Below are 20,985 nucleotides of genomic sequence, written 5' to 3'. Positions count from 1 at the left end.
TCTTTGCGTGGCCACCTTTGCAGAGGTGCTGTCCCAGGGAGAGGGGACCTTCCACCGGGCTTCCTGTGAAGGCTCAGCGGGGCCAGAGATACAGCGCCTGCCTGCAGAAACCCGGTGAAAAGCCACCGCAGGGGAGGAGGATGAGGGGGAAGCCTGCGTGGGATTTTTTGGGCACTTCCCAGCTCCTGAGCCTGCCAGTCCCTTCTTGTTTAGACCCAGGGATGGCTTTGCTGGGGGACAGATAAGTGAGGGGCAGTGCGAGGGGGTTACCCTGGGCCGGCTTTGCCCCGCAGCCTCCTGGCACGTGAGAGGGGCCCAGCAAGGAGAGAGACAGCGCTTGTGGAAATCCCTGGGGAGACAGGAGGTTGCAAAAGGAGCTTCTTCCCCGCGGGCTGCAGCGCTGGCTCAAACCGCTGGCAGAGAGGCAGGGTCGTCACCGTGCTTGCAGCACTCCCTGGGGCAGCACCTCCATCCCTGCTGGCCCTGAGCCTCTGTCCACCAGCTGGATGGGAGCCACTGCTGGAGGGGGTAAGGAAAAAAACCCTTTGAAAAGATGCAGAAAGTGGTAGTAGCTTGGTTTGTAACCTCACACCATTAAAGCCTTTCCTGGTTTTTTACTGTGGAGGACGTGGAGATGGAGAGCTGTACTTTGTGAGTCCTCCAACGATGAGTTGTGCAATGAATCTTTACCCACAGAGTTTCTTTCTGCCTGGATTTTAAATGTTTTTGCCTATAGGACATTTCCAAGTGTGCTAAATACTCAGACTGATGGCCATCACGCCCTGAGCAATATTCTTATGTTTGGCCTATAAAGATTGTATTCTAAGCAGAAATCTGTATTGTGAGATTTGAGGCAGAACAACCGTCTTCCAGGTGTTTATCGTACAAATGTGGAGCTACTCCACTCTGCTAAGCTTGACTCAGCAGCACGTTGTTGATTCAGGAAAACACGTATGTGCGTGGTACAAATACAGGTTTTAGAAATGTGTTGAGTAGAGAGGTACGGGAACATGACCGTGATGAACTTCTGAGATCTCTGCGAGTTAGGGGTAAGTCCCATTTTCAGCAGCCATCTAAGAGGTGCCTTTGTGCTGATTTGGAGGACGAGTAACCAAAACAAAAGCTGGGCAAAGGAGATTCAGGTTTGTGAGTTCACATTCCTGGAAGTAAAAAAGGATTTGATTGAAGCAGAATGACTGCTCTTGCGGGAAGTGTTTACAGCCCGTGACCCTCATGCGCCTCAGTCCCTTTGCATACATCAGAAACCTGATTTGCTTAGAAATATTCTCTATGGAAATCATTTTTTATCACCAAAGGGGCTTTGTGTGGCACACACTTTGCTCTTCTAGCCAAGTGTTTCCATAAGTCCTTCTGCAGTTGCCTGTGGAAATTTTTCACTTATACCTAAATACTTTCTCTCTAGTCCTGTGTTGGCTGTTGAGCATCCTCCGGAGCAGAGCTGGTGTCCCCTGGGCATCTGGAAGCAGTGATGCGGCCAGATCTCTGCCCTCTGAATTTGCATTGGTGTGGGCTTTTTTGCCGAGTTAGCTGGAACTCACGGTTTGGTATTCAGGTCTTTTCATCCTGCCGCATCAGCTGTGGAGGGACAAACAAGACCGGGCGAGCACGAAGGCAGAGCAGTGCTGACAGCTCACGTGTCTCCAGCGCGAAGCTTGCCTGTCGGAGCTGGCTGACCCCGTGTTTTCCCTGGCAGAGGAAGTTTATCCCAGGTCAGTGTTTCACATCATTACTCCAGTACTGAGAACCCAAAGGTCTAAATAAGTGTGTTGTCAGAGCACAGCCTCAGCTTCCTTCTCCCCAGCCGGGGATGGCTGAGCAGCTCGAGGGGAAGGAACTGAGCTCGGGAGCCGCGCAGCTGAGATGTGCCCATCAGGCTGCCGGCGTGCTCTGTGGCACTGTGCTGGCTGGAGCTCGTTCAGCTTTGGCATCGTCATTGGTGTCACCGCTACCACTCTGAATGAACCCCACTGCATGGGTGGGAGCGACTTGGGCTGCCTTCCCTGCTCTGTGCAGCCCCTAAAAAGCCACCTGGGACCCCTTCCCACTGCCCTGCTGTCACCCTGAGGCATGGCACCGGTGTCCCCAGGATCTCCTGAACTCAAATGAGAAAAACTGAGTGACAAGGAGGAGCGCGGTGCCCTGCTCCCAGGAGCTCGCGTGAGCACGCTGGTGTCAGCAGCCCCCGAGGTGCCTGTGCTCTGGAGCCCTTTCCCCGCCATGGCCGCTCCAGCCCGGTGGCTGCCGCGCTGCTGTTTGCCATTCTCGTCCCTGCAAGCTGCAGCAGCCTCCTTGGTGGCGGCTGGAGCATGGCACGGCACCTCCCTGCGCTCCTCTGCTTCCTTCCGCTGGCACGAGCCCCCTGAGCCACCATTTTTGGTAACTTCCTCAGGCTGCAGCATGCCCTGAGGAGCAAAACAAGCAGCTCATAGTACGTTAGGTGGGGAGGGCACGGGACAGGAGGGGAGATGCTGCAGCTCCAACACCCTGACAAATTTGGCCTCTGCAGATTTAGCCCCTCTGACGTGTCCTGATTCTTCTGATTGAGAAATACACCTGAAAAGCTGGGTGTGAAATCAGAAGGTGGGAATGGGGCAGAAGGGATGGGAAAGATCAGGTTGGCATCCCCAAAACTGAACCCAGCCTTTAAAGCCTGCGTGAAGAACTCAAGCCAAGAGGAAGCTGTGGCACAAAGCCGGCTCCACCTGAATATTTGGCTGTTTTGCAGGGTAGTGCCTTGGGGCAGGTGGCACCATGACCTAGACATGAGACTTTCCCCTTCCTGCTATTTTTGCTGCTTGAGGATTTCTTCTGAATTGCTGGTGGCTGCTCAGCTGGTGAAGGTCGAGCCCACGTCCCCTCTCCGCAGGGGTTTCACCCGGCGCAGGACGACGCCTCGGCATCGCAGCTGGAGTGGGAGGCAGTGGGGACTCTGGGCACCGGCGTCCTGTGCAGTTTGCACGGCAGGTGGTTGTCTCAATGGGCCACTATTAAAGGGGATTTTGGCTCATTCTGGGTTTGCTTTTTTTAAAATTCACTGGAATCTCACTGCGAAACCCGCATCTATTTCAGCCCCCGAGCAGCTTTCGAGTCTCGGAGCTTGAGTAGCAGCGGTCACTCTCCTCTGAAAAACTGAAACCCGCAAAGAAACCCAAAGCCAGGTTCTTGCTCCTGCCTACAATATCAGTTGGGCTGGATGTGGCCGCAAGCCCGGCTGGCAGATGGGCCAGCGGGACGGCGTGGGGGACAAGTACTGCTGGTGCTCGAGGTGGCACAGGCCCTTTCTCGGGAGCAACCTTGGAGACAGCAGGAAAAGGCCATTCCCAGGTGCCACCCGAGCAGAAATCAGCAGCACATCCCCAGCCTCGTGTCACACAGCCCGGGCCGTGGGTGGCTTTGCGCTGTCGGGGAGGTGCTGAGGGCTCTTCCAGCAGAGATGGGGTAAAGGGCTCTGTAGGGAGGGAAGGAAAACAAGCTCACGTTGCATTATGCGTATTATTATTAGGATGGCAGCGTGGAGAGAGGGAGAGAGGGATGGGGGAATGGAGAGGTGGATGGCTGGAGGGATGGACAGATGGATGAATGGAAGGAAGGACGGCGTGGTGGATGGAGGGTTGGAAAGGAGCATGGAGGGAGGGGAAGAAGGAAAGACCGATGGAGGGAAGGGTAGATGGGTGGATGGATGGGAAATGGATGGATAGAAGAATGGGGGGGTGGGTGGAGGGATGAATGGTGGGACGGCAGGAGGGAGGGATGGCTGGAGGGGTGGATGAGTGGAAGAGAGAAGAGTAGAAGGGAAAGTGGAGGGGGCCAGACGGGTGTCAGGGTGGATGGATGGAGGGGTGGGTGGCTGGACGAACGGCAGGGTGGTGGGAGGGAGGGAAGGACGGACGGCTGAAGGGGTGGGTGGAGGGCAGGTGGGGAGGGCTGGCTGGCGGGGGGTGGATGGGCGGAGGGGCCGGGCGGCGCACCCGTGCGGGGCGGGTCCCGCTAGCAGCCCGCCCGCTCTCCCGCCCCGTCGCGCCGCGCCGTGCCGCGCCGTGCCGCGCCGCGCCGTGCCGTGCCGCGCCGTGCCGCGCCGTGCCGCCGGTGCTGCCCGCCGGGGAGCGGAGCCGAGCCGAGCCCGGCGTGGAGCCCGGCGGGGCGCGCCGAGGATGGGCAGGGAGCCCCGGGGGCAGCCGCCCTCCAGGTGGGGAGCAGCGGGGCTGCGGGTGGCCGGGGGGTCCCCGTGTCACCGGGGAGGGGGGTCCGTGCGCCCGGGGTAACGGCAGTGCTCCGTATTACCGGGGTGGCCGTGTAGAGGGCGGGGTGTGTGTGTGTCTCTATACCTGGTGCCCGTGGAGGTGGCGGCCGGGGAGGGGGTGCCTTATAACCGGGGTGTCCGTGTAACCGTGCGCCTAGTGGGCACGGGGAGGGCTGGGCAGGGGGAGGGCAACGTGCCCCACTGTGCCCGGTGGGGGCTGGGCAATTCTGGGGGGGCTACTTATAAACGTCCAAGTAGCAGGAGGGAGGATGAACCCGGTGTAATGGGAGGGGGTCCCATGGAGCTGGGGGCTTCCACTTAAAGCCCCCGGTGGGGGTGTCACCAGCCCCAGGGCGGGGGGCTTCCCTTGCAGCCTTGCAAGGGGGCACCCTGCACCACATCACCTTTGGGGTCCTCTTGCAGCCCAGCGCGGTGTGTGGCTGGCCGTGCCCCTGGCCCGGAGGAGCCGGTGTCACCCCGCGGCTGGGGACGGGGCCCTGCTGCCGTGACTCATTTCTGGATTGCACACTTGTTTTCCTCCGCGCCGCCCCACAGAGTCCCTGCTTGGGGCCCAGGTGTGGGGCCCTCCCCGGCCCCGGGGGACCACCCCGCCATGCCTGGGTCCCCGGGAAATCCCGGGGGCTCTCCAACAGCCACCCGGAGTTTTGGCAGGGCCACTGACCGGGGTGGCAGTGAGTCACCCTGTGTCACTGCAGCAGGAGCGCTCTTCGCTGGGCTGGAGGGACCCAAGGGCCATGAGTTGCCTCTTGCTCCTGTCACCCTCGGCCCGGTCCCTGCAGCCCGAAGGGGCGGAGGTGTAACCCCTGGGAGGGCTTTGCTTTGGCAACAGGATGTGGTTTGGAATGTGACAAGCCCACAGCGTGTCATCCCTCCAGCATCGGAGTCTGGACACACGCCAGCCCTGAGATGTCCCCATGCTGCTTCGTGCACTAGCCTGGGCTAATAGTTGTGCCTGCAAAGGAGCATCGTCCATCAGATGCTCCTGTGGCCTTATGGTGTCACCAGTGGCTCCCGTTTAGCGGCCAGCACCGACTGGAGGGGGCCCAGACCCCGCCTGGGTTCCTGCTACGCTCACTTCTGCAGCAACCTCCCCAAAAGGATGTTTAGCTGCTTTGGACGGTGTAAGCCCTAAGGGAGGAAAAGGCTAGGCTGATTCAAATCACTAACGAAAGCGGGAGAAAAGAGATTTCAGACCTTTGTTTTCATGTTTATAAAAATCTCACTGCTGTCACCACAGCACCCGTTAACTTTGCTAATGGCTTGTTTTTTGCTGCTGCTACTCTCAGTGCAGCGAAAACATGCTCAGGCAGCTGCAGGCTGGTGCTGTTTGCTTATCCTGCTGTTGAAGGGGCTGATGCTGAACAGCTACAATTGGTTTAGTTTTTCCCATTTAGATTAATTTTCTAAATCTTCGTTTGCTGCAGGGATACGCAGGATGTCAATGCTCTAATTTTTGTGTGTGTCAGAGGGGTCTGGTGGGTGTTTTTTTTTTTTTTTTCTTGTTCAGAGTGGAAACTTGGATGGAGTTGCAAATTGTCTCTGAAATATGATTGCAAAGTGTTTTGGAGGTCTGGGTGTTACTCAGATTAGAGTTTACGCCTAGAAAAATGAGCAGATAAAGAGCGAGAGCCTAGGGGTGGCGGCTGCAGTGGTTACATCCCTCAGTTACAGTGACTATGTAAAGCCGAAGGGCTTAGGCGATGGCTGGGTGCGTCTTTTGGAGCTGTGCTGGGTGATGCACTGCAGGTTTCTGCAGGGAGGTGGCTGGGCAGCGCAGAGCCCCGTCCGCTGCACCGCGAGCCAGGGCTGCCTTTGGTCCAAGCCTCACGATGTTGTCCTGCCGAAATGAAGCGGGGGGAGCTCGCTGCTCTGCCTTCCCTGGCACTGCGTGGCCATCGCTGTCCTGCTTCCTGCAGCTCCGCAGCCTGGCTGGGGCGAGAGGAAAGGGGATGAAAAGCGATGGAGGTGCTTGTACAGAGGGAGAAGCTGTAATCCAGCGTGTGTTGATCTGGGACAGGGGATTGGGGCTCCTCGCTGGCAGCCCACTGCTCTGGTGCTATAGGATGGTGCAGTGGCCGGTCCCTCCTCCCCACTGGAGATCAGGGCACCCTAATTTGGAGAGAAGCAACCCAAAATTGTCACCTTGTGCCTTTTACTGAACATGAAAATGAAGACGTGAATTTTGCACTGAGGCAGAACTGCATCTGCACGAAAGCATTGGCAGAGAGGCACCGCATGCTGCTGCGGCGGGGTGTGCTCCCCACGCTGCAGCAGCCCTCGGGGACGAGGGATGACAAACCTGGCAGCGGCTTTGCTGTCGGCGCACCGCTCCGGCTGCGGCGGGGGCCAGGCTGTGGCACCCGCTCAGTGGCATGGGGACCGCTGCCACCTTGCCATGCTGCAGCTCACCTGGGGTGGTTTCGACTTCTCTTTTTTGGGTGACCGCTGAGCTGTTCCTGGCATGACGGGGCTGCCCGTTTTTGCATTATCATTTTGCAAGTGGAAAATTGTGCATGAGTTTGCTGGGGGAGAGTCACCTAGGTGAGTGCCCCGAGGTTGTTTTTGAGTGACGGGAGGCTCCTGCTGTGTCTGAACTCTGCTCCCATCACCGCTTTGTACTTGCACTGGGCAGTAGGTGAGAGGATGGGGGGGATGAGATTCCTGTGGAAACTATGGTCCCCAGCCCCCAGGCATTGCACTGCAGACCAGCCCGGCAGGTCTTCCCTTGCTGCAGCTCTGTGCTTTGCAGCCGTACTCAGCCAGGGAGGTGTTTTGGGCTGGCAATGCCACTCCTGGCTGCAGTGGAGGGAAGTGTCACCTGTGGATGCAATCAAGGCTCCACAGCTGCAGCTCGTGCTTTCTCCCTAAGAGGCTCTGTGTACGGGACTCCTCTTCCTTGACTTATCCGTCACGGCCGGAGGTGGTGTAGGGACATTTTTGTCACCGGTCCCCAGCCAGCCCTCTCTTTGCGAGGGTCCCACCCATCCGAAGCCATCGTCGGGGGGGCTCCAGGTGACCTCTGCAAACCACCCAAGTTTGCATCCACCTTGTGCTGTGCGTTGGGTCGGGGTTGTTCACCTTTCTGAAAGCACGGCTGGGGATGTGGGGTGTGATACAGCCCGGAGGCGTGGGCAGGACCGTTCACCAGCGCTCGCTGCTGGCACCGAGCCCTCTTCACCAGCCTCCTGGGTGGGAGCCTGGGGAGCGGCTGCAGCTCCCGAGCACTTTTCCCAGCATGGAGACCAAAAACCAACATTCCCGTTTTCCTGATCTCGTCTTTGGCTGCCAATTAGCACGACGTGAGAACTTGTCTCCCCGATGACATGCCTGTGTGACTCTTCGGATGCTTTAATTGCAGGGTTTTCAGCAGCCAGAGTGTGATGAAATGGTAATTGTTGTGATTGTATGCCGTGCGGTAACTAAAAGACGTGGCTCTTTGGCGAAGCTTAATTAGGAAATAGGGACACTGTTGGGAATGGCTCTGCGATGCAATTTTCCTAATGAAAGCTACTGAATAGGCAGCCTTGTAATGAAGAACAGACTGACGAGGGGCACTGCCAATTGCTCTTCTCTAGTGTTAATTTTGTATTTCCTCCCCATTGTTTCTAATACCCTCTTGGAAAAGCTTGAAGATAAAATGCTTTATTTTCTTACGCCTCGTATCCTGTTTGGCAAGCCACGATTATAGCATGTGCATCTGGAATATATGAGTGGCCGGGCATGAGCTCCTTCAGACTTGTTAATCTCTGATTTCAAGCTCTGAAAAAAAAAAAATAAAAGCAACTTCGGCTTGCGGTCGGATGATCCGCTCTCTCGCTGGTGTGGTGCGGCGGGGGATGCTCGGCTGAGTTCGCAGATGCATGGCTGGAAGAGAGCTGGCTCCGTTGAGTGTGAAGGCGACGTGATGCTACAGGACGCGCGGTTTGTTTGGAAACAGCGTGGCGGGGTTTCGTGTTCGAGGCTTGGCTGTTTTCGTTTCAGATGTCCCCTCCTTGCAAGCGTGATTGCTGTATTTAACCGTAACCTGCCACTTCCGAGAGTTCACCCAGGTTTGAGTCTCCTGCTGGTAAGACAGAGCCCCAAGGCCCCAAGCCCTGGGGCAGCTGTGTGCTTCAGCATCCCCACCTGTGCCGCACCTTTCCCGTAATGGGGTTGGCAAAAACCCTCCAGCGTGTGCCTGGGGAAGAGGGGGCTCCCGCGCTCCCTCCCCAGCTGTGCCAGCCTGGCTGGGCAGTGAAAAGTCTGCAGGTGTTTTTAGCCAACAGATGTGAGTGTGACCCTCTTGCTGATTTAAAAGGGGAATAGGAAAACACTACCTGGCTGGGTGACACAGTCCTGTGGTGTGTGACAATTATTAATGACTGTTGGTGCTGCAGGGGGATGGTCTGTATTTGTAAGAGAGACGGGCATGGGGCTTGGGTTTCCCTCAAATACTGTATTTCATTGCCCAAAATCTCTGCAGTGCTTTGGGTGAGAGCAGCTTGGGTGCTCCTAAAATGTTGCTGGTCCTTATTTTGCGGTGGGTTTAAGCAGAAGTGAGCAGAGCCTGGCTTGAGCAGCTCATGTGATGGGGGCGCCTGGGAACAGTGCAGTGTGCTGGAGCATCGTCCCCCCGCTCACGCCGCTCATGGCTGCCCAATGCTGCTCTGGCCGAGCAGGAAGAGCTCAGCTTCAACCTGATCTTGCGACTGTCCTTAGCAGCTGCTGCGGTAGGGAATTCGTCAGCTTTTTTCATCCTATGCTGGAGGGTTTTGTGCTGTAGCATCAACACATTTTCAATACTGTGTTAGCGTCTGTTCCAGCGCAGCACTGCGTGGATGGGGGTACGGCTGGTGTGTGCACACTTTAGGAAGACGGTGTTGTTTTGAGCTTGAAAAAGTGTGTTTTATCCCTTCCACAAAGGCCCATTCTTTGTTGTCTCAAATTAGGATGAAATGCTTCCCCTTTCAGCTGCTTCCCCCATCGCTCTCTGTCTATTTAAACACTCGGCTCAGAGGCTTCTCTGCAAACAAGCTCTCATCCTTTCAGGTGGCATTTCCCTTTTCTCATTGTTTCTGGCAATCTGTACATGAGAAACGTCACAAATTGTTCTTCATTCTTCGTGTCTTTGTGTTGATAAACCTTGCAAATCGGTACACGTGCCATGTGCCGCCTCCCACTGCCCGCGGCTGTGTGATGGAGTTACAGAGGCTTGGCTGTCCAACTGAGCAAGCTCCAGCCTTGCAGACCCAGGCTGGGTGACCTTCTTGCTGCTCCCTATCCACGTGTGTGAATCCTGCTCACGTGAGACGGCTTCTGCTTGAGGTTTGCCGCCCTGGATCAATTAGTTGGATTGCAATCAAAGCCAACAAACCTAAGGTCCCCAGAGGACTGCTCATTAAATGCAAATTGCTCCCAGGTTGATCTGGTCTGAATGCTGGTGGGTGCCTAATATTTTAGGGAACTCAGGTGGAGTCAGGGAATGGCTACATGGGTCTAAATCCATGTCTGCTGGTATGGAGCACACCGAGAGCCGGGGGACCTCCTTTGTGGTGGGCCCTGAGCTGCTGGATTGTGGTGCCGGGTTTAGAAGTGATGGCAGGATAGCGAGTATTTAACAGCATCCCACCTACGCCCTGTGGTCTTCAACCAGAAAACCAGTGTGTGCGTGGTGCTTCAGGGTGAAGGCTTTGTCTCTGTGGAAATTGGGCACTGGCAGTCACCGTCGTGCCAGTTGCCAGGACCTGGGCTCCTAATGAGAGCTGAGCGAAGGTACTGGGCCTGCTGGGAAGAGGGCCCCGTGTGCTTGGATGCTCCTGCCCATCATGGGAGGAACTGGGGGATGGAAGGGGTTCAGGCTGCATGGGCACCTCCTTGCTCCTGTGACTGGGGGGATTTGGAGACCAGCTGGTTGGGGCTGTGCTGACCTGGCTGGAGGCACTTCAGGGAAGGGGTGCCCTCAGTGTCCCTTGTAGCTGACACGTCGCAGTCAAATGTAGTCACTGTGCCAGGGAGAAGGCGAGGAGAGTAGTGGATAGGGCCTTCATGTGAAGAGGATACCTTTCAGCTTGTCTTCTCCACGGCTTTTTGGGCTGATAGGGATGTAGGTGACTGTACTAGGCCAGCCCAAAGGATGGTCCAGCCCTCAGCCAGGGAGACCCAGGGGCTTGGACCTTGCTTGTTGTGATGGGACTGCCCGGAGCTCTCCAGTCCCAGCACCTTCTCTTTGTGCAGCCTGCCCTTCTCCACATCTGCAGGGCTTGGCGCATCTGGCATGCAGCAGTGGCCTTCAGCACCGCTTGAGCCTGCTTCTTCTGGGGGGTGAGCATAGGGTTTGGAAAGGCTTTGTGCCCTAGGCTTGTCGTTCCCCTCCCAAGTGGCTAGTGTGGATGGTGCTGTGATATTTCAGTGCTGTAGGCTGTTTGAAGGTGCTCAGGGACTGAACAGCCTGGTGGGGTTGGCAACTGCTGGCCGTCCCGCTGTTGGATGGATGCCCACCTCGCAGTCTGTCTCCTCGTTTGACGACTTCCTTTCTTCTCATTGATTATGGTGGTGGTGCTGCGGTTGTACCGAGTCTTCTGGTCAAAGTGAGGCTCGCACCCTTCTGTGAGCTTTGGAAGTGGGTGTGAATGACAGTCCCCTGCTTGCACTTGGCCTCAGGGTGATGGGGAACAGCCAAAGACGTCCTTGCCATCATCTGTCTTTTGTGGTGTTGCAGCCAGCGGTGCTGAAAGTAAATTGAAGGTTTTGGGCAACCAAGCCAGGGACTGAAAAGGCTCCTGGGTTCCCAGCAGGGCCTCCACAATGGCAGGAAGCAACTTCTAAAGCTTCCTTTGGATACACAGGGCCTTGGGGGAAAGATTTACTTGCTTGTTTATGCTGTAAGTTAATCTATTTAGTGGGTTTGGCATTAAAGCTCACAAAAAGCCCTCTGAAATGGTCACGCTGCTTGTTTGTAGTGCTTTGTCTCTCACTTACTTTGTTTCACAGCTGGAGTAGTTAAGCAGAGATGGAGCCAATTGAAATCTCACGTGTAAACTTGTTTTTCCGAATAGGCTGAAGGAATTAGCATCAGCTCTCTCTGTCCTTCATCGCAAGGGAGCTGCGGGGGGAAGGCAGCGAGGGGCAGAGGTTGGGGTCCCCTCTGGGAGGGCCCCTTGTGTGTGTGTGCTCTGTGCCACTTTGGTGCAGGATGGGGATGGTCCCTGGCCCGATTGAGGCTAATAAATGATTTTGCAATAGAAGAAAAACCCAACCAAACAAAAAACCCCAAATAAAACCCAAACCAAACCCCTGAAAACCCAGCACCCCTCCTGTGAGCCAGTGTAGCAGAGTAGGGAGCAACATGACATGATTTTTTAGGGGCAAGAAGTCTTAGGAGGAGGTTGGAGAGGCACAGGAAAGTGCTGGGTCAGCGGAACAAACAATAGCTGATGAGAATTTTTCATGATATCGCAGTATCACTGTTTCCCTTTGTGTTTGATGCTATCCTAAATATGATGGTGCCACCCACGTGTAACCTTGCACAGTAAAAGTGGATTTCCCCCAAGGGCAGTGTCCAAAGAAGCTCCACGGACACAGCGACTGCTGTAGAAAGCACGTGGGACAGCTGGGGCTGAGTAGGTGCTGGGCTCCCTCCCAAGCTGAAGACTTTGTTGCAGCATCTTCAGCTCCCGTGAAGTCTTCAGTTGTCCCTCAGGTGTCCCCTATGCTTTTGGGAGGGTGTCTCCTGCTGAGCATGGAAACGCCTGGAGCCTCGTCCCCTTTGCCCCGTGTGAGTGGCCGTAAGACCGTTCCAACAGGGATGTCTCCTTGCCGTCTGTCCCACCAGGTTGAACAGCCACCCTAGGGAGCGTGGGGAGGAACCATTTGACACTCTGTCATGTCCTTCACTTCCTTCTTGGCAGGGCCAGCCTGGGCTGCTGCCTTTATTTTGGGAAACACCTTTTATTTTTCTCCCCTCTACATTTTGCGCTTGCTGAATTTTTTATTTTTTCCCCTGGTCCTCTCCTGTGACACACAGACGCTTCTGCTGAACTTCCACCTTCCCTGAAGAGCAGCCCTGGAGTTTCCATTACAATACTGCTGATGGCACCCAGCACCCAGTGTCAAACACCAGCGCTATCTCCAGCCTAAATCTTCTCGGGGTTTAACTTGGCACTGAGCTTGTAATTGACTGTGGTGTTGGGTGAAACTTTAACCTTCACTGTTGTGATAAAGACTGATACAAGCTAAAATTAACTCTTGCATCATGTGGCGAGGGGTTTTCATAATTGGTGCCAGGAACAAGTACATTTCCTCTCTGAAAAGTGAGTATATATAACTGGTCTTTTCTTACTCAGATCAGGTATGTGTAATTTCTGCTGGTTTTTTTTTGAGGAGAAAAATAAAGGCTTTTCTTACCCTGGCTGAGTTTTGCCAAATGTACACAGCCCATCGAGTGGTCATGGAAGGGGTTGGGGTTGCTGATGTCCTGGGTCATCTCTCCAGGTTTGGAGAGATGAGAGCGGTTTTTGGACTGGCTGAGAGAGGCGTTTGGGTGCCAGGGAGGCGGCACTGGCAGCAGAGCTGCTATTGCCGATGAGCGCGAGAGGGGAGGAGACGGGCTTCGCTCTGTGCGTCTGGCCAGAAAGCGAAGCATGGGCTGCCGAAACCTGCCCGCCTTGGTCTGGTATGTTGGAAGGTGAGTGAAGAGTTGATGGAGGGGAGATAAAAAGAAGCACGGGATAGGGCTGGAATTTCTTTTTTTTCTTAATTTGTTCTTTTTTTAGGAAGTTACTGTTCAGTGTCAAGATGCACTTTACAATGATGAAATCCAAGGAATTCCCACAGACCTCTGTAGCCACTCATCTGCCTCAAGGCAGGAGGATTGAAAAGGCCATGCGGACCGAGGAGTGCAGGACTGGAAGGGCTGCTGAGGGTCTCTCCCTGGCCTTGGGGCGGAGATGACTGTCCCTCTGTCATTTGATTTGAGTGTGTTGCTGCTTGTTCTGCCTTCAAGAACCTGGGCGCAGATAATCCTCTTCCTCTTTACAGTAGACTTTCTGTGATTGCATTTATCGCGTCTCCCACCCCCAGCAGAGCAGGGCATATTTTCTCCCTGCCCTTCAGTTTGAAGCTTGTCTTTCAACATCTCCACGAATGGGTTTTTTGCAGTTTCCGTCAGAAAGCGTTGCAAAAATTAATAGACCTTATTCTAACGACATCAGGGAGACACATTCCTCCCTGGGCCTTTCACTTCCCAAAGCCTGATTCTTGAATAGCTCAAAACCGTTGCATTACAGGAGCTAAAAATACCAGAATAAGGAGATGAAGGGTGCAGCCTGTGTTTTTAGCTGGATATGGAGACGAAGGCAGCGTCTTGCCAATGGTGAGACCATCTCTAATTGAAAGAACCTGCAGTGAGTCACTGGGGTTGCATTCAGAGAAATGTCTTTTTGGTGAAAGAGAGAAGGTACCATCGCAACTGTTCTTCTCAGTGATGGCTCAGTGGGACTAATTTAGAGATCTGTATTTCTCAGCATCAAAATACATCATGGCTTTAAAGGGGGTAGCAAGTGGAATTCCCCCGTTATCTGTTTGTCAAGAATACGCTAGATCCTGTCCTGAAAAATGGTAATTGTAACAAAGAACATTTTAAAAATAAGTCAAGAGGAAGTCTCAGTTTGCAGAATGGCTAGTAGGGAGGTTTGCAGACAATTCTGTGCTGGACACTATCGCACCACAGTGGTTTCAGTTTCCCCTAAGCATTGCTGCTAGGGTCTAATGCTGGCCCTGGTCTCCACATAGCTGCCCTGTTCATGTTGCTAACCTCGCAGCAAGGGAATCACTCGCTTACAGAAGGTCCCAGAATAGTTTGCAAGTGTCTTCTGCTTGTGTGAGTCTGTGATGCATCACAGGCTACTTCTGTTTCTCAGGGAAACGCATAGTTAGTCTAAAATTCAGGCCTGAATGTGGAAGCAACAAACCCTCAGATGACTGGTTTGGGCTCAGGTCAGTCGAGATGCAAAGCCAATGCAAAATGTTGCGATTCCCACTCAATTGCTGTTGAATATCTGGCTCCAGGAGGTCCCTTGGCTTCCTAAATCTACTACTGGTCTTCTCAGTGTCTGGTGTTAAGGAGGAGGGGTGCTGTGCCCCCACTGCAACTTTAGTACCTGAAGGGCTGAACCTGGCACCCACAACTGAGGAGTTGCTGCTGGTCTTATTCTCTCCCACCAGTTCCTATGAGACCCCAGGACTGGAAAAGGCGTCTGTGTTCTTTTCACCCAACGCCTTCGCTTGCTGCCAGCACTACTAATGGGGAAGGTGGTAGTGATGCTGTGAAACCAGCATGTACATTTCTTTAACCCAACTCATGGTGAACTTGGCTGGATTACAGTCTCCAGATTGCTCTTATTATGCATTGCTGAGGCTCCTTCTCTGTCACTTCATCCAATTGCAGCTATTACTGCACAGGGACAGACTCTGGAAGGATCAGAGGAATCTTGTGTGAGCGCTAAGAGTCTCATGAGTGGCACGCGGTCTCCATGAAGCTGATCCTATGGTATCCCCTGCAAATGAGGGAGATGGTGGTTCATACGCATCATGCCAGATGCAGATCACCTTGTTTCTCTCCAACAGCTAAGACTTGCCTGGGGGTTGCTGGTGCTGCCCTCATGCCCTCAGCCTCCCACCTCTGAGGCTGCTGGTCCATGTTCAGCTTTCGGCTCCCTGCTCTGACTCCCTTGCTAAAACTAGAATCAGTGTGTTGCTCTGGGCTTGTGCTGGTGTGGCCAGAAGTAGAGCCTGGCTGCAAACTCAACCCGGGGTGCTGTGTGTCTCCTTCCAGCTCTTGCACTATGTTTTGCAGTATGCTTTACCTTGATATCTCCGGTCAGGCTTAGGAGGAACTGTCTTTCCTGCTTCGCAAAGTGGAAATGAACTGTTGGAGCAGCTCGCTGGAGCTGGAGTCTACTCAGTAATATTGTGATGAGAAGTTCATTACCAGGATGATATCATGATGGTGGTTTCACTCTGAAATCACTCAAATTTTGCTGTGGTTGAATTTTGTACATTTTAGCGGCAGCCCCACCTGCTTGTCTAACTTTTTCTTATTTAAAAATGATTGAAAAAAAAGCCAAACAAACATGACTCAAGAGGGGAGAGCCAGCAGGAGCCCCAAACAGCAGCGATCAGTGATGATCCTCCCACGGGCAGTTGGGTGCTGGAGCCTTCCTCGCTCCTCTGCCATCACTTCAGATCCTGCTTGTGTCAGTCAGCCATAGCAGGTTGGGTAAGAGATTGTGTATTCCCCACCCCGGAGAGATGGGTGCTTGGTTATAGACACAGTTCAGCTGATTTCTTCAATAGCCTCAGGGGAAGGTCCATGTCTGGTCCTGCCGCTGCAGATGGGAATTTTGCTGCTCTTGTCTCTGGCTGAAGAGCTAATGCAGCTTTGGTGTGGAAACGAGACTTCTGCTGCCTTGTCCCACGCATGCTGGGCTGTTGGTGTCTGTGACTATCTGTCGCTAGCCCTCATGTGCTCCAAATAACTAATGATGCATTTATTTTCTCCTGTTTGTCCGTTTTTCGGATTATCAATACCCTAATGTAGTTAATCTGTGAAATAGCCCCACAAAATTGACCTTAGGCAGATGTAAAGCACACACTCTATCTTCAAAGGTGGAAATAACTCTGTTTTTACAGCAGAGGCTTTAAATTGGCGAGCTTATTGAGAGCTGCTCATTCCGTCCTCTGGCACTCTTCCTCGGAGCTGCTCCAAAAGTGGAAGTCTAGCGAGAAGTCCTGAGCATCTCGAGGAGACAAAGTCACTTGCAAAAATGTTGGCTTCTGCTTTTGTTCGTTATGAATCAAATTTGGGGGTGAAAGAAGTGAAAGCTAAACTGAATGAGTCTATTGCAATTTCCATGTTTCCATTATTGGACTGTCTGAGCTTCTTACAGGCTTTGAAGCATTTGGCTGTGCAACGGCTGCATGAGGAAGGAAGGGTGATTATTCCTGCTTTGCATGTGGGAAGCAGTTTAGGAGAATAAGGATGGGAGTTGTCTTACTTAAGGATGCCTGCCTAAAAATTTCATTTAACTTAGTCTGCAGGCTCGCACTGAAGAGGGGTTCAAGTTGGATGAGATGAGCTGACCTCCACGCCAGGCGTGCTCTCTATCTGTAGATGTCGATTTGCTTAGAGAGTCACCTCATTTTTGCATAGGTAAAGTTGGAGGCAATGAATCCCACCCCTAGGGTGGACCCAGTGTCACCACAGAGCTTTACAGCAGAACAAATAGTTGATGTAGGTTCTCCACAGTTACTGGATTATTTTTTTTGCTCAGTTATCTTGCTTCATGCCTTGGACTCCATATATATTTTTTTTTTTTTTTGGCTTTGGCTTTGGCTGATAATCCTGAAGTTGCCAGCCTTAATTATGTTGTTGTAAGAAACAAGATACCAAGAGTTTTGGCTGGTCGTCTTTGCCCTGATACATTGTCAGCTGTGCGGCAGGTTCACAAAGGTATTTAGGGTGTTAGAGGCTTTCTTCATTTCGCTATGCACTTTGGTGTGCTGGCAAGAGCCTCTGTGGGGATGCCAGCAGAGCTGCTGGTGGCCCAGGGTGTTCAGAGAAGGTGTAAACCACACTGGCATCAAGTCTAATTGACCAGTTGTTGTGCATATGAATGAGCCCCTTCTGGACCCAAGCACTGTGCACCTGGCCTAGGCATCAACCAGCTCTGGATGGCTGATTCATCTGAATCCTTGTCATGATCAAGCATTTTGTAGGCAAGAAATGGCAGAGTTTTCTTCTTTAGGTGGTGGTGAGTATCGACTTGCTGCAGTCTTGCATCCCGCAGTGGTTCTCTCTCCCTCTCTGAGCAGCTGTGCTTTGGGGATTTTTTGGAGGGGGACTGATTTATCCTGCTTAATCCACTCATCTAGCAGGGTTCTCCTGCTCAGCGGTGGTGAAACCTGTGTGATACCTTCTCTTGGTCCATTGCTCTAAGGTTGCAGCTGGGGATTGCTTTTGATGCTGTCTGTGCACACAGTGGGAAGTGTGGGAAGTCCTGTTGCAGCCTGATTTACTCTGATGCTTCCTTATCAGTAACTTCTACCCAGTGGAGGAAGGTCTGGGAGAAGAGAGACTGGTTAGGGCAGGGTCAGATTATGAACTGCTTGAGGAATGATCTAGATGGCTCAGGAAAGTGAATCTGCCCATCTGTATGACCAATGGACTTCAAACTTTCTCTAGTCTTAACTAGCCATTAAAAAAGGCAGCTCGATCTCTCAGATTCAAGGTACCTCTGTCGTCTGAAAGGCTGAGGCTGCGTGTGACTGAGGAGCATGAATGGCCACCGATACCGAAATGCAAACAAATTTTCTTAGCAGTTTATTCTCAAAGGGCAATTGTTGAACCACCCCTTATTTTTTCTTTTCCGTAAGCCATCACACTGCTGGACAACGGCCTTGCAAACCCATGAGTTTCCTTCTAGGGACTGACCCAACAGCCCCATAGAGCCCCTGCTGAGTTCCACTGTCCATGAGGATTTGGTCCCTCTGAGAAAGTGAATGCTCCCTGTTTGTTCTGGGGAGATGTGAGCCTCTGTGCTTAGAGCCCATGAAGATGGTAGATCTTGTGATAGCTCTTGTATGTCCTGTTTTCTTGGTAACTCCCACCGAGGTGTATGTTATGGATGTTATGTTTTGACCTTGTGATTGTCAATATGCGTGTCTCTGCTAATTAATGCGCTGTAATTCCTGTGCTAGCAGATACTACCTCTAAAAATATCTAGAGGTGCCTCTCTGGTAATAAAGCTACGGCAATAAATTTTAAGAAGGGAATATGTTAAGACCTGATCCATTCTTTATCTGTGCTGTGGAAAGGTTCTGGTAATGGGGCTTGTCTAATTCCCTTGGGAAGGGGAGGCAGGAGATTTTGCCCTCTAAATGGGGATGATGTTTCCATTGGCATGAGCAGAAATCCAGGCTAGTATGCCTGTAAGGAAAGCTTTCTACGTATGGAGTGACGCTTGAATCTGCTATCCAGGCAGAAAGACAGACCCAACTGGCGGAGTGTTAAGTCCCGGTCCCCATGCCACGCTGAGCAAATGGGGGAAACGCTGGTGGTATATGGTGGAAAGAGTCTTTCCTTCAGACGTGTGTCAGTAGTTGGTTGGTATGTAGCTGTTCTGTAGCATCAAGGTTGGAAGAGTCCAGCCCCATGAATGTGTGGGGAGGAGCAGATCTCTTGGCTGCTTTGTATCTGCTCTTCCCCCATCACAATATGGTGCTGCATGGCTGTGGGAAGGGGCCAAGGGAACTGACCCCCTTCAAACAAGAAGAGAGGACCCCAGGATTGCTTGAACCCAACCTAGCCGTGTGTGCCATTCTTTACGGGAGTGCAGAAAGTCATTGCTTGGACCTGGACTGCTGCTTCCATGTGTCTTTCCTTCCACAGCCTCTCCGTCGTTGAGCTGCATGCCCTGCTTTGGTGTCTTGCAGCCTCGTGAGCGTCAAGGGACTGCACGGCTATTTCTGACCAGATCATTTGTGTGTGGTCTTTATTTTTGTATTTTCTTGAACATGACTGTTGAGTTTCCTGGAACTGCTTGGCCCAAACCAGGGCCCTTTGCATGTTAACAGCCTCACAGTTCATTTGCGCAGCACGGCGGGTGCCACGTGTGGCTCTCGGATGTGGCAGAAGAGTGAAATCATTGTCCAGAATAGGAAATGGTGGCATAACTTCCCCTTGGCTCCAGAGCACTTCTCCTTTTGGCACCAGCACGCGGGAAGGTGAAGTAAGAAGATCTCTGTCGAAAATGCAGAAGTGCAGGTTGCTCTTGGAAACCATCTTGACGGGCGAGCCCTCGGCTGGTGGGGAGGGGTATGTTTTTGTGTGGATGGATTCAGACGCGTGGCTTGTGGCTTCCTCTTCAGACGGGAAGTCTACCCAGTGCGTAACGAGAGGCAGAGGATGGGTGGGCTGCTGCTCCGGAGAGTTGTCTTCTCCAGTTCTTCTGCCCTTGGGAGCTAGCAGTCAGTGTCCTTGCTTGCCCGTGTGTTGTCTTAGGTGTCAGCCCTGCTCGTGGCAGGTTGCTTAATCCCACAGGATTATTCCCACTTTCTCTGATGGCTTGTCTCATGCTGCCAGAGAGGGAGAGCTGTTGTCCAAGCCCAGGCTGTGCTTGTTTGGGATGCTGTTGGCTCTTCACAGTGGCTGCTGCTGGGGAGGGACTGAGGCTGCCGGGGTTTTGGCTGGAATTTTCTTTGACCTCATTTGATAACTGAGTCCTACGTGCTCAGCGGTAGGGCACAAACACCACAGGGAAAGTAGCTTATGCAAAAAAATACCTAGAGCAAATACGTTTCCAGATACACAAATGACTTTTCAAGGTCACGCGGCAGGTCCTGCAGTAGACCCTGACCCTCACCGGCAAAATCCTGGAGAACGGCTCGGCTGTGGCATAAGGCAGCTGATGGGCTGTGCGAGACCATGGGGGAGAGTAGGTGTGGACACAAGGGGGAAAGCAGATGTGGTTAAGGGCACGCTGTGGGTGAAGATGGCTGAGGGTAAGTCATTTTGCCTCTGTGTACTCCCAGGTCCCATGTAAAGCCATTGCAGATCTTTCCTCCACCGGACTGCGCTGGGCGCAGGCATTGCTGCTGCTGCAGCTCCAGGGGCTTTGGTGCGGCGGGTGGAGGGAAGAGCGTGCATCCCCACCGAGGAGAGCAGCCTTGGCACCTTTCACCCCAGCTCCGCTGTCTGCTGGAGCATGATGCCCTGGGTCTATTTAGAGGGTGAGGTTGGGAGGGGCTGGAAGTAAAGCTGGTGTTGGGAGTGTTGTCTAGAGAGGAGGTGCCGTCATGAGGGAAGTGTCTGTGAGCGTTGGCAGGGAGAACAGGCAGAGCGGAGCGGTTGTGAGCCCAGCGCTACAGCTGGTGCAGGAGCCCCGTGGTCTCCTCCCAGATCTGCCAGGGGCTTGCCCTGACACCTTGGGTGAGTTACTTTTTCTTCTCTCAGCTCTTTTCAACCCTTTTTCCTACCGAGGCACATTGGAGCAGTGAGTCCGTGTGTTTGGGGCCATAGCACAGGCTGCCACCACTGTTTCTGTCGACAAGGGATGTGAAGGGGGGCAATCCATAACTGATGGTGCCGGGCTGCAAGATGTCCTAGTGCAGATGTGTTATTCTTGTAAATTGTGCTGCCCCTGCCTGAGCTTTCTGCAAGAGGAGGACTAGATATTGGATTATGGAATATATATGTATATACACACCCCAGATGTAAAATGTAGCCCTAGTTAGAAGCATCTGGCCAGTCCTGTGTGTATCATTGACATCTTCCAACGTGCAAAAGGCCCTGATCTAGATCAGCTGCTGCAGGAGGACTGAATGAGTAGGGCCATTCCGCTGCATGCTGAAATGGCCAAGCCCAGGCTGTGGGCAAAACATATTATATTTGGGCAGATCATAAAGTATTTTCAGGTTTTGCCTGTCTCTGGGTTGCTAATATGAGAAACTGTGGTTCAGCTTCTGTTGCTTGGTTGGGCTGTGAATCTCAAGCCATGACAAGCGGCTGCAGCTTTCTGTCTGAGAGGGTGTGGGTGAACTCCAGCACGGAGAGTATCTCCTCAGCCTGAACTGGAGCTTTTGTCTTTGAAAGGCAAAGTGAAACCAGAGAAGCCACCTCCATCCCACTGTGGCAGTGAAGTCCAAGCAAGCGTTGCTGTAGGTGTGTC

General features: G+C 53.1%; 1 protein-coding gene across 1 annotated transcript in view; it reads left to right on the top strand.

Moving 5' to 3' along the window:
• Positions 1-4,076: 4,076 nt before the first annotated feature.
• Positions 4,077-20,985, top strand: part of PIK3R5 (phosphoinositide-3-kinase regulatory subunit 5) — a 63,501-nt gene continuing 46,592 nt past the window's right edge. Inside the window, exon 1 of the mRNA XM_075111258.1 lies at positions 4,077-4,207. The gene's annotated coding sequence lies outside the window, so the exon portion shown is untranslated. The remainder of the gene's footprint in view (positions 4,208-20,985) is intronic.

This window comes from Phalacrocorax aristotelis, chromosome 16, assembly GCF_949628215.1.
Source record: "Phalacrocorax aristotelis chromosome 16, bGulAri2.1, whole genome shotgun sequence".
Lineage (NCBI taxonomy): Eukaryota > Metazoa > Chordata > Aves > Suliformes > Phalacrocoracidae > Phalacrocorax > Phalacrocorax aristotelis.
Note: the sequence above shows the minus strand (reverse complement) of the source record. Positions and strands in the feature narration are given on the sequence as shown.